The sequence below is a fragment of the Canis lupus genome, chromosome X (assembly GCF_048164855.1).
Source record: "Canis lupus baileyi chromosome X, mCanLup2.hap1, whole genome shotgun sequence".
NCBI lineage: Eukaryota > Metazoa > Chordata > Mammalia > Carnivora > Canidae > Canis > Canis lupus.
The window spans coordinates 88,687,758-88,704,731 of NC_132876.1; the positions used below are offsets into that span (position 1 = coordinate 88,687,758).

The window sequence follows — 16,974 nt, forward strand, 5'->3', positions numbered from 1 at the left end:
TCTCAGTGATTGAATACAGTAGAAATCTATTTCTTGATCATATGAAGTCTGAGATGAATGTTCCTGACTGAGTAGGCTTCCACATGGTCACTCAAGGACCCAGACTACTTCCATCTTGGGTACACTACATTCCTCCTAGGCCTCAGAGTCCTCCACACTCATCCAACAAATAGAGAAAAAGCATAGGAAGTCATACATGAGAAGTGTCTGTGAGCCAGCCCCCAGGAAGTGGCACCCAAACATCCACTCACTTTACTTTGCCTAGAACTTGGACCATCTCTCACTACAAAGGATCTTGAGAAATGCACTGACACCTAGAAGAGGAAATGGATGTGATGAGCAAGCCAATGTCTACTTCTTTAGTAATAATTTCTTTATTCCTGAAAACAATAATCACATAATCTAGATTTGAACCTGATTAATCTCAGTGGCCAAGAAAGGCAACTATAATGAGGAAAATTCTTCATTGCCAAGTGCCATGCCAACATATTTCAAAATGGGTCAGAACTACAGTGTTTCAGTTCAGTGCAAGAAAGATTTCTTCCGTAAATGGAGTACAAAGATGACAAGACTTAGTCCTGCCCAGTAAGACCTTACCATCTAGTAGAGATGCTTATAGACCAATGAAACTTTCTCTTTTGTTTTTTTGACTTACAAAAGTTCTATTTACACATCTGAAAAATAAATGCTTCACAAATTCACGTCATCCTTTGTACATCTTCTCTGTATCATTCCAATTTTAATATATGTGCTGCCGAAGGAAGCACAGAAACTTTCCATTTAGCTTTCGTACATTAAAACAATGCAAAATCAATGCAGATGAAAAGTCTTTAGCAGGTAGGAGAAGAACAGTTAAAAAGTTGAAATGGTTCAATAAATACTATATCAACAGCACATTAAAAATGAGCATACTACTGTTGGGGATTTACCCCAAAGATACAGATGCAATGAAACGCCGGGACACCTGCACCCCGATGTTTATAGCAGCAATGGCCACGATAGCCAAACTGTGGAAGGAGCCTCGGTGTCCAACGAAAGATGAATGGATAAAGAAGATGTGATTTATGTATACAATGGAATGTTACTCAGCTATTAGAAATGACAAATACCCACCATTTGCTTCAACGTGGATGGAACTGGAGGGTATTATGCTGAGTGAAGTAAGTCAGTCGGAGAAGGACAAACATTATATGTTCTCATTCATTTGGGGAATATAAATAATAGTGAAAGGGAATATAAGGGAAGGGGGAAGAAATGTGTGGGAAATATCAGAAAGGGAGACAGAACGTAAAGACTGCTAACTCTGGGAAACGAACTAGGGGTGGTAGAAGGGGAGGAGGGCGGGGGGTGGGAGTGAATGGGTGACAGGCACTGGGTGTTATTCTGTATGTTAGTAAATTGAACACCAATAAAAAATAAATTAAAATAAATAAATAAATAAATAAATAAATGAGCATACTATTCAAAGAAGTGGATGGACATATTGATGGATGAATGAACAGATGTTCTAGTTAATTTCAGAGAAAGTTATTTTAATTGATGTAAAGCACATGACATGATTTTTTTGAAATATTTCATTTATTAATTCATGAGAGACACAGAGAGAGAGGCAGAGACATAGGCAGAGGGAAAAGTGGGCTCCCTGCAGGGACTTGATCCCAAGACTCTGAGATCATGACCTGAGCCGAAGGCAGACACTCAACCACTGAGCCACCCAGGTGCCCCATGGCATATGATTTTGAAAAGCATGACTGACCTAAGGAAAGAAGAGGAAAGCCACTTTTAAAAAAACAACTACATTCTTAGCTCACAGAACAGGCAGTTCCCAACACAGGCACTAGATGTGTTTGTTTATAAGTCAATTATTTGGAACTCACACTGCATTTTCCCTTAAAAGCAATGTTGTAAAAGGTTGTTTAGATTCCCAGGCAAAAGCAGAGCTGCATGCCTCTTTAACCCATAATGTTTCTGAAGGATTGCACTGCACTGAGGGTTCTATTCCAACTGTAACTGAGCACTATCATCATTGCTACAAGAAAAGGCATCTGGTCTCCAACTCAGAAAACTGCTCCCCACCATTCCAGTAGAAGCAGGTGACGAAAGAAAGATATTGTAGTCCAGTTGTGCCTGAAGCTGCAACAGATTCCTTAAGACACCAGAATTCATGATGAAAAAAAGATACAAAGTTTCCATCATACAGGAAGTCACAAGAAATAGATGTTTTCTGGGCTTCCATAGCTAGTTAACATCCGTAGCTCCAGTGTCTTTTCAAAGCTCAGAAGATCTCAGTTCACATTCCCACACAGCAAAAATCAGCTCTTGGGTTCACCCAGTCCCCACCCTATAATCTTACACTTGCTCACGGAACTTATTTAAGTTTCCCGCCCAACATGGTCAGTAGTGTTAAATGCTACGGAGAGCTAACATAAGATAAGAACTGGAAAGCCCAGAGCACCTGGGTGGTTCAGATGGTTAAGAATCTGCCTTCAGCTCAGGTCATGATTCCAGTGTCCTGAGATTGAGCCCTATGTCGGGCTCCCTGCTCAGTGAGGAGTCTGCTTCTCCCCCTCCCTCTGCCCTTCACCCCCTCATGCATGCACACTGTCTCTCAAATAAATAAATAAAATCTTTTTTAAAAAAAACCTGGAAGTCCCTAAATTTAAAGACAAGGTTTAAAACTGAGGGACTCCATCCCTAGCATGTAGCTGTCTCTGTGGAGTTATAGGCTCATTCCATCTCTTGAAAATAGAGCAGAGGAGCTGGGGTGGGCAGATTGGCACCAACAGTGTAGGCCAGATGAAGTGAGAGGTTATTGTCACATGTGACATTGTCCTCAGGCTTGCACCACTTTCTGCAGCTGAGATTAGCAGCTTGGGTGTCAAAGTGGAGAACCCAGAAACCTCTCAATAGATTTTCATAAGAGAAGGTACTTCTTGGAAAATCATTTCCCAGAATGTCTAAATTGGAAAGAAAAGGCCATCCAAAAGGTGAAGGAGGATATGCAAGATTTTTCTTCACAAACCACCATCATTTGGTCTGTATAGGTCATTTTTTAACTCATGATTTCCTTTATCAGATTTTTAATCTTCCTAGGCAACTTGAACCAATATTTCACAGAACATGACAGATCTATGGAAGTAAAATAAAGTTAAATTTTAAAAAATGAACTATTGTATCAGAATGACATGGTCTAAAAGAGTTTTTTTGGGTGACAAATGTTTCATTGGGGACTGTTTAAATCTTTTGGCAGTTTCATGTGACTAACATTTTTTGGAGCAGAAACTGCTAAGCAAAAATGATCAAAGGTTTCCTTTGGGATTTTTCCCAGGAAAAAATGACTATGACACACAAACTATGATGAATAAAGAACTTAAGGAAAGGGTGGATTACTTGAGGAATCTAGATGAAAGTTATGGTCAAATGAAAAGGCCTGCTCAGGCAAAAGTGACTCTCAATTTGTAAATGGTCAATTTTTAATATTTTGTTTCCTTTTATATTTGTATACATTTTATGCATGGGCAAGGAAAAATAAAACATTTAAATAAATTATAAAGCATAGGAATATAATAAAAATCAGTGACATCACTACCTAACCACTATAAGATTGTAAACAACTTCCATCTACTTATGCATTCTTTCCTAACTAGTCCACCTATCACCCTACCAGAAGTACTACCCTACATTTGGCTCATCATTCTAGCCCTCTTTTATAGTTTTATCAATAATATGTATGCACCTAAATACTATTCTATTTAGTTTCCCTGCTTTGAGTACCAAAACGCTGTGTTTACTTGCATGCAAGCTTTTAGAAGTCGATTTTTTCACTTAAGATTATGCTTCCAAGAATAATCCATGTTGTTTCTTAGAGATACAGTCCATTCATTTCCACTGCTGTATAATATTCCATTTTATACATATAACATCCTTTAATCCATTTGTCTAATGATCAGTATTTGGAGGTTTGAGGTTTCATATATTCTGGAACACTCTGTTTCTCTTTAGTGTTTTCCATCTTTGTCTAATATACTGTTTCATCTGCCACTGAGTTTTTTTATTTTATTTTTTTAAAGATTTTATTTATTTATTCATAGACACACACAGAGAAAGAGAGAGAGGCAGAGACACAGGCAGAGGGAGAAGCAGGCTCCACGCAGGGAGCCGGATGTGGGACTCGATCCCGGGTCTCCAGGATCACACCCCAGGCTGCAGGCGGCGCCAAACCGCTGCGCCACCGGGGCTGCCCACCACTGAGTTTTTTTAATCTCAACAATTTTATATGTGTGTGTATGTATATGTGTGTGTGTGTATACACATATACACATTTTTTAAGATTTAATTATTTACTTTGAGAGAGCGAGAGAGAGCACCGAGAGGGGCAGAGGGAGGGAGAAAATCCCAGGCAGACTCCCTGCTAAGTGCAGAGCCCAATGCTTGGCCCAATCCCACAGTCCCAAGACCATGACTTAGCCGAAATCAAGAGTCAGTCGCTCAACCTACTGAGCCACTGAGGCGCCCCTCAACAATTATATTTTTTATGTCTCAGATTGAATTTTTTTTCAATTCTGTTTGGTCATTCCTGATAGAGCCTTATTGCATGCTTAGATTTACTGTGGTGCCCTTTATTTCCTTAAACATTTCATACCCAACCGTTCTATGCTCAATACCTGATCATTTTAATGTCTACATCTCTGAAGGATCCAAATCTATTATTTGTTGTTTCTGCTGGTTTTCAGTCATTCCAAATTGCCTTCCAATGGGTTTCATAATCTTTGATTGAGAGCTCTTTGTTTCAATTTCATCATCAGGAGTTTGGTGGACAAAATTTGGTGAAGTTTTCCCCTACAGAGTGTTTGCTTCTGCTTCTTCCAGAAGCCAAGGGCTTACTTCAGCCTGAAGGGCTAGGCTCAGTGCAGGAATCCCTGGATCATCTCTCCTACCTTCTCATTGTCCCAAGACTCAATATCCCAGCAGCCTTGTCTCTATTACCATATAACTTCAGTGAAAATCTGCCTCTTACTGCTGCTCACTTCCCTGGTCCCAGTTCCCTGCCATTCCAGCTCCAGTTCATGGTACATTAGGTATGCCCCCTGAAGATATCCCCTTCCTCTAGAAAGGCAAGCAATGTCTCAAAAAGTATGTTCTATGCAGAATATAATTGCTCTGAAGCAGCAGGGTTCTTCAAAGCTCTTATTTAGCCATAATGCCAGAAGCAAACATCAAAGTGATTAATCTTTTTCAATAGTCCTATTTAATTCATACCAACTAATTCAGTTCATCTAACATTTATCGAATGCATAAAATGTGCCAAGCAATGTTCTAGATGCTGGAGATATAAAAATAAAACTAGTTATTGGTAAATTACTAGCATCCCTCACTCAAAAAGCATTTTCTTCTTTACTTTATTTATATAAATTTATTAACCTATTTGAAAACTATTATTAACAGAGTAAATATCATGTCGAAAGTTAAACTCCGTCTTTGCTAAACTGATTCCTCCTCCATCTCTTTACTTTCTGTGCATGGTACTCCTATTCTCTTTTTTTATGGGAAATAAAAATCTCAAAAGAGCTTTGACTCCTCCCTCTCCTTCCCTTCATACATCAAAGTAGTCTCTGAAAACTTCCCATTAATGCTTCTCTACCAACATCTCTTCCATCTGTCTCTTCTTTCCCATTCCCATGAACTCTTACTACCACATACTTGGATTCTTGAACCCACATTCTTCCTCCTCTTTTTGTCTTTTCTTTTTCTAGTAAACACTCCATGTTGTTGCCAGACCAGTTTCCTTAGGCACAGCCCTAACTACCTGACTCATATCTCCAATGCATTCCTATGGCCTACCTCAATCTTTCTAAAATCTTAGTAATGCATGGATGACCCTTGAAATAAATTTTTGACCATTTTAATCAACATTTTGCCTACAGAAAATATAAAAATGTCATAAACTCTTTATGTTTAGATGTCTCATACAATCATAAACTAAAATAACTTTACAAATTAGATAAAAACTATCAAACCAATAAATGTAAAACTAACATGAATTTAGGGCACTGGGTTGTCTTGGTCAGTATAACATACAACTCTTGATCTCAAGGTCATGAGTTTGAGTCCCATGTTGGGCATAGAGCCTACTTAAAAAATTAAAATAATAAAATTAAAGTAAAATTTAAAATCCTTTCAAACATTAATTTAACACAATCATTGATAATTGCCTTAAATTATCTTAGACATAAGGATGGCACTAATGCTATGTATGGCACAAGTTTGTTTGGCTGTTATTGCTGTTGTTGTTTGGCACACCTATATTGCAATGTACCTGTGATGACTAAATCCTCCCACTTCTGTATTCAAAGCCCTGGGACATCTATGAAGATACACTGGAGATGTCATATGGCTTCAACTGGGGCAAAACATCAGGATCATTTACTTTGTCCAACTGTCTCTGATTGCCCAGGGAGTGCTAAGAAAGCAACTTGGTGATGCTATCGGATACTATCTAATCACTGAAGCCAACATGGTTTTGAAATGTCATGGCTATTCTCAGTCTGAAGGTGAACATTCAGGCCATCCAAATTATATCAAATTTTTTAGATGATAATCTAAAAATAATAAAACATTCTCAGTGCCATAGATATTATTTGACCAATGATATGCATCATTTCTGAACAATAGCTTTAAATGATATGGCATGACTTTCCATATTCTTCTTCTGCCCTGCCAACCAGAAATGTTCCAGATGGATGGCATAGCAATAACTTGGGCCCTAGAGTGAAGCAGAGCCACAACAAACCCATAATGTACATGTAATATGAATGAGAAATAATCTGTTATTATAAAAATAGTGTAAAAGAAATGACATGAATCTTGTAGGTCTGTAGATCTCATTGTAAGAACCACTGACAAAAAAAATAAGCAATCACATCAACATGTTTTAAAAGGCTTTGGTACTCTGCCCCAATCAACATTTCCCAAATACCCAATACTCCCTTTTCACTCCCCAAACAGGGCCTATATTTTCTTACCATTGAACTCTTGCTTATGGAATTATCTCCGCCTAGACATTTCTTTCCTCCCTCCTCACCTCTGCTCTCTATATACATTCAAATAATTTTTTCAACCTCTCCAGTGGAATAACTACTGCACTTTATACCCTTTTGATGACATGTAATACATCTTTCCTTCTATTTTTACTTTTTCTCTATGTATCTTATATTCCCTACCAGATTCCCTCCCTGAGAGTTTACATCCTTGTATCCCTGCCAGTGCCCAACACAATGCGTTGTTTATACTAAGTGCTCAATAAATTGTTGTTGAATAAATGAGTTTATTTAATCTTTATTAATAAGAGTTCAACAGCAAAAACATTAAGATTGGTGGAGATGACAAATCCAGACCATGCAACTTTCTTTGTAATGCAGCTGCAAAAACTGCTGTCTTACAATGACTGATTATGTTTTTGAACAGTTGTAAAACATTAGCTATGGAAAAATGCCACAAAAGCAGAACTAATTTATCTGGTACTTAGTTAAAATTCCACACAGCATGAGGCAAGAGGGGAATTATTCTAAAAGCTCATTCTTATGAATTAATTAATTAGCCCTCTCTACCTATAGAACAAAATTAATTTAGACATGACTATTGCTGGGAAAGTTTTTCAAAATGTAAACTTTTTCAAAACTAGAAGCATGTTATTAAATTTCATAAGGAGATTCAAAAATAATGCAAAACAGTCCCCTTAAGCATCAAGATAATTTTACATTAGCCACCTTCGGGAGGTGAGGTTCTTGCAGACAAACTAGGGAAGACAAATCTAGAAGATAGAGGAGGCATTAGAGTCCAGAACCTTCGACTCTTTGCTGTCTCAGTCTTGCTTCAAAGCCCCTGACTGCTCTACAGCCCATGTCCACCTAGACCCTGACTTCTCTTGACCTTGGTTAGTGGCCAGCCTGTCCTCCAACACTCTGCCCTCACTCACTGTTAGCTTCAGGAGAGTTGGGGCAGGAGCCAGAATAGAGTTCAGTCTTGCACTACATTTCCTAAAACACTTCACTGAAGTTAGCCAGCACAGTGTTCACCTCCAAAGTCACAGCAGAAGACTAAGGCATCGGCCCCTTTAGAGTCTCAGTAGATTGAGAAGTAGGAAGAAGTCCCCAATGCTCATATTCTGAGACAGGCCTAAGGCATAAGCCGGGTTAGGAGAAGGAGTCACATTGGTTATGGGCAAAGAAGCACCATGTGTACAGGCAGAGAGTACTGTTATGTTTAGGAAACTGTCACATGCGCAGTACCATTTAGGAGGGGACTGCAGTCATATGGATGAGAAGTAATTAGGGGAAAACTGGGCCAGCAGCCATGGGGACAGAGAAAAGTGGACAGATCTGAGAAATTCATGAAGATACCATTGAGGAATTAACCATTATGTTGCAGGGTGAGGGATGCCATGTTAAAACCAGGCTGAAAGATCAAGTGGAGCCAAGCCAGTGTGTTAAAAGGCCCTGGATTCTGGACATGTCATAGGAATAATTTCCCTCTGTTAGTCAAATCTGATACTATTCTAAATTGAATTAATTTCTCCGACCTAAGAGACATATCCAGGACATTTGCTATTTCATCCAAGTCCCCAACACTCTTAACAGCTCCAATCACTTCAACTTCTGGTTCTTGATCCTCCTCCAATCCAGATCTCTGATGCAGAAATCTCACCTATGTTTCTGACTCATTGATTGCCCTGGACCTTTCTCTACCTCAGCCTGGGGAACAGAAAATCCTGATCTGCTTGAATCAACAAAGGCCATCCCTGGAGTTTGGAATGGGGCCGGCTATCCCCAGCAACCTTGGGCTGTGCAAGAGAGGGTATAGTTAGAGGAAGGGGAAAAGAGTGATGTATCTCTTAAAAATATTCTCCTACCTGCCTATTAACATTCCACTCACTCTTCAAGATAAGACTCAAATGCTACCTCCTTAAAGAAGTCTTCCTGGGACGCCTGGGTGGCTCAGCGGTTGAGTAGTTGAGTGTCTGCCTTTGGCTGGGGGTGTGATCCCAGGATCAGGGATGGAGTCTTACATCGGGCTTCTTGAGGGGAACCTGCTTCTCCCTCGGCCTGTGTCTGCCTTTCTCTCTCTGTGTCTTTCATGAATACGTAAATAAAATCTTTAAAAAAAAAAAAAAAGAAGTCTTCCTAGATTCCACCACCACTCCACTCCCCCAGATGTAAAGTGATTCTCCTCTTGTATATATTTTTAAATATTTCCTAACCTATCTTCACGTGCTTACATAGTCTGTGTTTTATAATAGCCATATGACTACATGTGTTCTATCTCCTACTAGCTTATAAATCTCTGGAAGCTAAGAACCATGTCTTCCTCATCTCTCATTTATTCACTCAACAAATACTTGAATGATTAAAAGAACAAAGAAGTGGATCTCTCTTTACTCCCCAGTTACTTATATATAACAAAGGCCTTCCTCAACAAATCTTCCCACAGCTATTAAAAGGCTGTTTTTGATAGTTGATTGTCACCCTCTTTCTTCTGGGTTAAGAACAAAAGTGCAAAAAGCCAAAATAAAGAATTGAAACAGTAAAAAGAGGAGTTTGGAAGAAGGGGCTTAGACTCAATTGATGTTCTTCTTTCCTTCATATTGCTTTTTCCATTTTTTAAAAAGTAATTGCTTTGAACCGCTGATAAAAACCCAAAGGCTTCTAGATTTTTATAGCTCAATTTGAGGTAAACAGTTTTCCTTCACCCTGTCAAATCTCTTCTCCATAAATATATTAAATATATTCACCTTATTTTTCTTCCCATCAATACAAGTGTAAGTAAAATGATTTACAAAACAATGGTCTGTAATAGTTTGCCAATATGTGACACATATTTGAAGCACGGTCATAATGGCATTTTTAAGTAATTAAAATTATTTCACGACTAATTAACAACAGTTTAAAACCCCATAAAGCATTCCAACTTAAGCATTTCTATTCATACTCCATCTGCCAAATATTAAGTAGAACAGTACAAAAATAGGAGAAGGGAAGCCATTCCCAATTATACCCCCATTTTTTACTTATTTAGGGCAGTAGCTTAACTCAGATTGCGTCTCTTGATTAATAGCATTTAATATATAAAAATGACTATAAACATTCATTACGAATGCAGAAGAAACACAGATTTTTCTATTGAGAAAGCAAAATTGAACTATCCTGACTTTTATATTTATCTAAACAAAGACCAATACTACTTAGAGAAAACATCTGTCTGAATAAAATCAGAAAATTCCCAAGCACATACTTAACTACTTCTAGACATGCGTTCAGAAAAGACCAACCCGTACACGAGTCTCATGGTCCAGATGGAATAGGACATTTCCCAGCCCCTCCTGGCATTTATTTAAATGTTTGGCCATCCAGATACAAAATTCATCCAACAAATGAGCATGACTGTTTCAAAAATAAGTGATTCAAGCCATCTTCTCACTCATAGAAGTAACAACTGAGTTCTTCGTGCATGAAATCAGACTGTGCTAATGCTGTTTTGCTCTAGAATCTGAAGACCTTCAGTCATTCATCAAACATTGAACGGGTTCCTGTCATGCCCAAAGCAGGTACTAAGTGCTGCAAGTACAGGAAGATGAATCAGATAAATCCTTCCCTTCAAGGGTTAAGTGTCTTGGTTAAGTGTCATATTAGTTATGAATAGCTATAATGCAATAGCAGGAAATTGCATGAGAGAAGAGCAAAGTTATTCAAGAAAGGGTTTTAAACTAATGCTCTGATGGTAAACCAAACAAGTACCATTTATAGCTGGGAAAACTAAGGAAGAATTTGTGGAGGAAATACTATTTGACACAGAATGTGAAGGTTGGTTAGGATTTCAAGAAACAGCAGTATGAGTGACAAAGGAACAAAGACAGGAAATACAAAGTATAAATGTGGTATGCATGACCTTTTACAATACTGTTTACAATATGTAGCAGACACTGTTGGCACCCAACCCATATCCCATTGGGACTCACTGTTCTCTATATGCTACCCACAGACGCAGGGGAATGGTTGATAAGTTCCTCAGCTTCCCCGCCTGTCAAGTCAGATGTTCTATACCCTCTCCTCGAGTTCCTCAGCAAGGCTGATCCCCAATTACCCACATTAACACACTCTCCATTGGCTATTTTCTCTTTCCTGTCTTTCTGCCCTATATCTCTAGTAGTGCTTCCTAATAGTATGTCTCAAATAAAATGCTCCACTCAGACATACTCATAAGATATGCTTTAGGGGAGATCCAAACCAAAACACAATAGCTCAGTCAAGTGGGGATGTCATTGATGACTGACAGAATGATCTGTTATTTCACCAGTCCCTGAAATAGAGCAATATTTCAATGACTTAACAGCAATCACTAGGCTATCTGTGACCACTGATTTCCCCTTCTTGGAGATTTACAATACACATTAGGATAAAAAAGGCATTGAAAAGTCCAGCAGCAAAACAAAAGCCTATTTAACATTGTTCAAGAGTTAAATAAACCTATTTGACACCCTTATCAACCTTTCAAGTAAAGCCAGTTTGGAAAGTGCTGAAATTGATACCACACATTCCTAAAATTGATGAAATTTTATTTACTCTTCTTTCATGGGGACCCAGAACCAACTAAATCATGTTTGTTGGTATGATATTCAGAGTTTTAAGCCAAATTTTTCATTTCACTAAAGTATATTTTCACTTCTTTGCTGATGGCAGACTGATTTTTAAATGCCTTAACCTAAACAATATTTAATACTGTTCAGACTCTCAGGTCACATGGTTTGCTGTGCACCAATGGCCTTGAATTAGTTTCCTGTGGGCACCACCTATATTCAGAGGTGAGAAAAAGGTTAATGAAGATTCTGGGAAAAATGTCAGCAGAAATATGCATCCCTGCCATCCAATACCCCACAATGCCAATCCAAATGTCTCTCACTTCTGAATAGGAGCACCCACAGGGTCCAGGAGGCAGGTAGAGGCTGAAGAGAGTGGGGAAGATCTGGATGGGTAACTTACAGTCCTGCGAAAAGAGCTGTCACAGAACTTGGCTTCCCTCCAAACTAAACTAGAGTCTAAGAAATCCCTGTGGCAAAAAACTCTAGAGGTGAGAACCAGAGCTTCTCAGTTCCTAGAGGTAAGTTTGCTCCCTAAAAGTCTCAGGACATATCCTACCTCAGAGGAAGGGTAGTACAAGTCATGGACAATGGCCTAGGGATGACCTATAGGGGAACTGAATCTGGAGGTAAGTCCTCCCTGCCAGAGAGGCTGCAAGAGTCTGGTCTTCAATCAGAAAAGAATGATCAGTGAAGCTTCATCCTGGTGCCTCTACATGCCAGAGAAGGATTACGACACTGAAACAGAATTACTAAAGGACACAGGTAACAACATAGAGGAAAAGAGGGAACACCTAGTCATGATCAACCATGGTTCAAAATAAGACTTTATGGGACCAAGAAACATTTTTATCACTTTTTAAAATTCACTGGATGAAATGAGAGAATATGATCACATTTGAGATCCAAATTGATGATCTGAAAGATAAAAAAAAAAAGAAACATACTATAAAACACAAAGCAATGAACCTCAACTTCCAGCCACAGAAGAGCAACTTCTCTTGGAATGACCTTCCTGCCAAGAACCCTTTAAAAAGCTGGTGCAACAGTTGGTGGGAATGCAAACTTGAACAGCCACTCTGGAAAACAATGTGGAGGTTATTCAAGAAGTTAAAAATAGAACTACCCTATGACCCAGCAATTGCACTACTGGGTATTTACCCCAAAGATACTGATGTAGTTAACCAGGACATCTGCACCCCAATGTTCATATCAGCAATGTCCACAACAGCTAAACTGTGGAAGGAGTCACAATATCCTTTGACAGATGAATGGATAAAGATGTAGTATACACATACAATGGAACATTACTAAGCCATCAGAAAGGATAAATACCCACCATTTGCTTCAACATGGATAGAACTGAAGGGTATCATGCTGAGTGAAGTAAGTCAATCGAAGAAGGACAATCATCATGTGGTTTCACTCATATGTGGAATATAAGAAATAGTGAAAGGGATTATAAGGGAAAGGAGGGAAACTGAGTGGGAAATATTCGAGAGGAATAAGAACCATGAGAGACTCCTAACTCTGGGAAACAAACAAGGGGCTGCAGAAAGTGAGGTGGGTGGGGGAATGGGGTAACTGGGTGATGGGCACTTGATGGGATGAGCACTGGTTATTATACTATATGTTGGTAAATTGAATTTTAATAAAAAATTAAAATGAGGGATCCCTGGGTGGCGCAGCGGTTTAGCGCCTGCCTTTGGCCCAGGGCGCGATCCTGAAGACCCAGGATCAAATCCCATGTCAGGCTCCCGGTGCATGGAGCCTGCTTCTCCCTCTGCCTGTGTCTCTGCCTCTCTCTCTCTCTGTGTGTGACTATCATAAATAAATAAAAATTTAAAAAAATTAAAATGAAAAATAAAAATAAATCCATAAGTTAAAAAAAATAAAAAGTTTGGGAAATACATGGCTAAATAAAATTAAGGACTCTACTGTAAAAAAAATAAAAATTAACTTAAGTTAAAAAAATAAATAAATAAAAAGCTGGTGCAAATACACAAAGTATCTGTATGATGTCATTGAAAAATAACAGGGTAGGCAAGAATTCAGGGGTCAAAATTTCACAGAGATAGGAGGTACATTGAGGTGAGGCCCTCATTTGCCTTTGACTTTTCCTTTAGCACATTTGCTAGTTCACTGCACTGGAAATAGAGGCCTAGCAGTAAACAGTGGTCAGGGGTTGTGGAAATCTCTTAGGGTTGCAGAGAACAAAGTCAAAATATGATGTTATCAAGGAGACGAGAACTCCAAAATAGGAGAGAAGTGAACCAAAAACAGCTCTAGAATCAATTTCACCTTAAGATGTTTACTGATTCCTAAGTTGTATGTATACTCAAGGTGAAAGTCCCAGAAAAAAAAAACAAGAAGAAATCAACATCTGGTGGGCTGAAAAGCTAATAAAATACATCAGAATTCTGATAGTGTTAGAAAATCAGAGAATGAAGTTCAGGCTCAACGAACCAACATAAACTTTTTAAACACACAAGCCTTTTAATTGAGACACCACCATAAGGAAAAAGCCCTAAGACTAAGGGTGATACTCCACCAGCAAAAGGAAACTAGGAACAGACCAGCTATGACAAAGGCTAACACCTGCCATCACCTGGATCAACATGATCTTCCAGTGCTATCTACCTGCCAGGAGAAATTTAACATCAGGTGAAACATGTACAATTTTTAATAATGTCCTGCATCCAATTACAAAGAATTTTTTAACGTCGCAAGAAACATGAATAAAAAAAATAATGCCTAAAATCAAGAGAAAACCCAGACAATAAAAGTAGATCAACAGATAATTCAAATACTGGAGTAATCAGACACAGAATTTAAATAACTGTGAATAATATGCTTAAGAAAGCAGAGAAATGGATGAGGAACTTCACCAAAGGATTAAAATCTATATACATATATATCTAAAGGCTCAAATGGAATTCTAGAACTGAAAAACACATTCACTGAAATTAAGAATTCAATACGTGGATTTAATAAAAGAGAGGACTAGTGAAGTGGAATATAGGTCAATATAAAATATCCATAATTGAGAGAAAATTAAAATATGGGAAAATGCAGAAAATACATATATGGAATCTAAGGTGTATAAATTGGAGTCTCAAGAAAAGAGACAAAACAAAAACAATGATTGAAGAAATATCTAGAGGGGAAAAAAAGACATATTGTTATCAAAATAGCAATAACACCAACAACCTTCTTTTCAAAAGAAATCATAGAAGCCAGAAGACCTGGAATGACATCTTTAAAATAGTTAAAGAGATGGAACTGGAGAGTATTATGCTGAGTGAAGTAAGTCCATCGGAGAAGGACAAACATTATATGGTCTCATTCATTTGGGGGATATAAAAAGTAGTGAAAGGGATTATAGGGGAAAGGAGAGAAAATGAGTGAAAATATCAGTGAGGATGACAAAACATGAGACACACCTAACTCTGGGAAATGAACAAGGGGTAGTGGAAAGGGAGGTGGGCTGGGGGTTGGAGTGACTGGGTGACGGGCACTGAGGGGGGCACTTGATGGGATGAGCGCTGGGTGTTATGCTATATGCTGGCAAATTGAACTCCAATTAAAAAATTTTTTTTAAATAGTTAAAGAGAAAAATACTAACATAGATTTCACCCAGTGTATTACCAACCACACTGGGTGAAACTATTTTGAAACATAAAGCAAAATACATGTTATGCACATAAAAATATTAATTCCAGCAAAACTTCACTGAAATAAATAATGAAGGGAGTTCTTCAGATGAAAGGAGAATGATCCCAGATGGAAGTAGAATAATGAAAGAAAACGTGAAGAACACTGGAAAAGAGAAGTATGTGACTAAATCTAGATGAATATATTGTGTTTAAGGTTTGAAATAATACTTTTAGATTTAAAATACATGGAGAATTAAATATCAACATCAGTAACATGAAAAGGCAGAGGAGGACAAGTATCATAAGAGTATTAAAGTTCTTACAATGTTCAGGAAATAAAAGCATTTGTTTAAAGCCTGTAATTTGTCCATTATGCATGTTGTAATCTATAGGATAGAGAGTTGTTTCTTTCCCTGTTCCTTTATAGAAAACCAGTTGGCTTACAGTTTAGCCTATATCTCCAATAAGTCTATCAATCTTCTCCCCACTTTTACTAAAACTTCCACTGTTTTGTGAGTCTCTTAGGCTGAAATTTCTTCGCATCTGTTGCAAATCAAATAGGATCCTTTGGAGGAAGATTTGAAGCTTCTGTTCTATAGTCTGCTTCTCTCACCTTCCCCAAATTCTGAACCAAGACTCTGGTGCTAAGTACAGAGAAAACACTCTTGTTCCTCAGTGACACCACTGCTTTAGGAGCTGAGCACTCAGTGAATGGGAGAAGGGGGCATCAGTTTGCATCTCTCAGCATAGAACTGCTTTCCCTCCTTCCCCATGAGCCAGGGCAAAGGTGATCTGGGCCCCAGTATTCTAAGCACCACCCTACCCAAGATAGAACTACCCAAGATAGAACTTCAATCCCATGAGTGGAGCTTAGCAGAAGATGGGAGTCCCACCTTTCAGCCCCACTCATTGCAGAACTTCGTTTCAGCAACAGGTAGCTAGGAGCAGAATGAGAAATGTCAACACTTTGACCATCCTTAGAAGATAGCCCTCTAAATGGGAGGTGGGGGGAGAGGGAGCTATCTGTTCTTGGCTTACCAGTCTGGAGTGGAGTTTCCATCTTGCACAGGTCATGCTTCAAGTTCCACAGACTCTTGTAGTTCTTACTACGTTTTAGATTATTTTCTTAAATATATGTTTCTTCATTTACTGTGTATCCACAGAACGATTTCTTGAGGTTCTAAATGATTGGGTTATTTCTATAATTTTACCAGTTATACTGGAATATGAGTCATGGAGCTCATCACATCATCATACTCAGTGAAACCACTGAAATAAAATTGTAAACTCTATAACTAACAAGCTAACAGACACAGATTAATGGACACTGTATTCATAAATTAGAAGAATTAATATTGTTAAAATATCCATACCACCCAAAGTAATCTACAGATTCAATCCCTATAAAAATGCCAATGACATTCTTTACAGAAATAAAAAAAATCCTAAAATTCATATGGATTCACAAAAAAAACCCCTAAATTGCCAAAGAAATCTTGAGCAAGAAGAACAAAGCTAGAAACATCACACTTCATGATTTCAAAATACATTATAAATCTACAGTAATCAAAACAGTATGGTACAGACATAGAAACAGAGACCAATGGAAAAGAATAAACAGCCCAGAAATAAATCTACACATCTATGGTCAACTAATATTCAACAAAAGTGTTAAGAACACACATGAAG

The 16,974-nt window shown here is 38.2% G+C and overlaps 1 pseudogene; it reads right to left on the minus strand.

The window, feature by feature from the left end:
* Positions 1-677: 677 nt before the first annotated feature.
* Positions 678-767, minus strand: LOC140628915 (U6 spliceosomal RNA; annotated as a pseudogene).
* Between the last annotated feature and the right edge of the window lie 16,207 nt (positions 768-16,974).